The sequence below is a fragment of the Capsicum annuum genome, unplaced genomic scaffold (assembly GCF_002878395.1).
Source record: "Capsicum annuum cultivar UCD-10X-F1 unplaced genomic scaffold, UCD10Xv1.1 ctg5104, whole genome shotgun sequence".
Taxonomy (NCBI): Eukaryota; Viridiplantae; Streptophyta; class Magnoliopsida; order Solanales; family Solanaceae; genus Capsicum; species Capsicum annuum.
In genome coordinates this window covers 39530-40396 of record NW_025858956.1, presented here as the reverse complement: position 1 = coordinate 40396, position 867 = coordinate 39530, and positions in this window count along the sequence as shown.

The following is an 867-nucleotide window of genomic DNA, read 5'->3' as shown; positions in this document are numbered from 1 at the left end:
TATTTGATACCTTCTCCTACAATGAATCTAATAAACCTAACCCCGTTAGTCATCCCATCAATTGCTCGTCGATCAAAAAAATGAGTAAATTCAGCTAAGCCTCTTATCCCACCAACTAAGAATCTTGTATAAAAAGCATCTATGTAAGCACGATTATATGACCAATCATATAGGCCATTTATAATTTTGTCCCACAGAATTCTCTTAGGACCCTTTTTAACAAAAAAATTAATTAACTCCAAATTTTTTAAAAAGAATAAATGGGTTTATATAAAAAGGATGCTATAAATATTCCGAAATAAGCTATACTGACTAAAAGAACCACATTCTTTAAAATTTCATTCCAATCCGTCGAATTATTTGACTTTTGATGCAAAAGATTTATAGATGGAGCTAACCATTTCGATAATATATCCAAATTAACTCCATCTTGGTTGAAAGGAATTCCTATTGATCCAACAAACAAAGTAAAGAGTCCTAATAGAAATATTGGGAATAGCATAGTATTGTCCTAAAAGTTCGTCATCTTTCATTCATTTTTATCAATTGGATATTTAGTATTTGAAAAAAAATAAGTACTTTCATTATTATTCATTGTTAATAAACAAGAGTTTTTCTTAATTTCGTTTTTACCCCATAGAGATATTGAATAGAAAGGGGTTTTGTATTTCCCACTATAATTTTGAAAATGAACGTTTAAATGCCCTTCAAAAGTAAGTAAATAGATCTGAAACATATAAAATGCGGTTAATCCCGTCGTGGCCCAAGCTATTATTGCGAAAATTGGAGAATACAACCAACTACCATTAAGAATTTCATCTTTGGACCAAAAACAAGGAAGAGGTGGAATACCACAAAGAGAAAGTG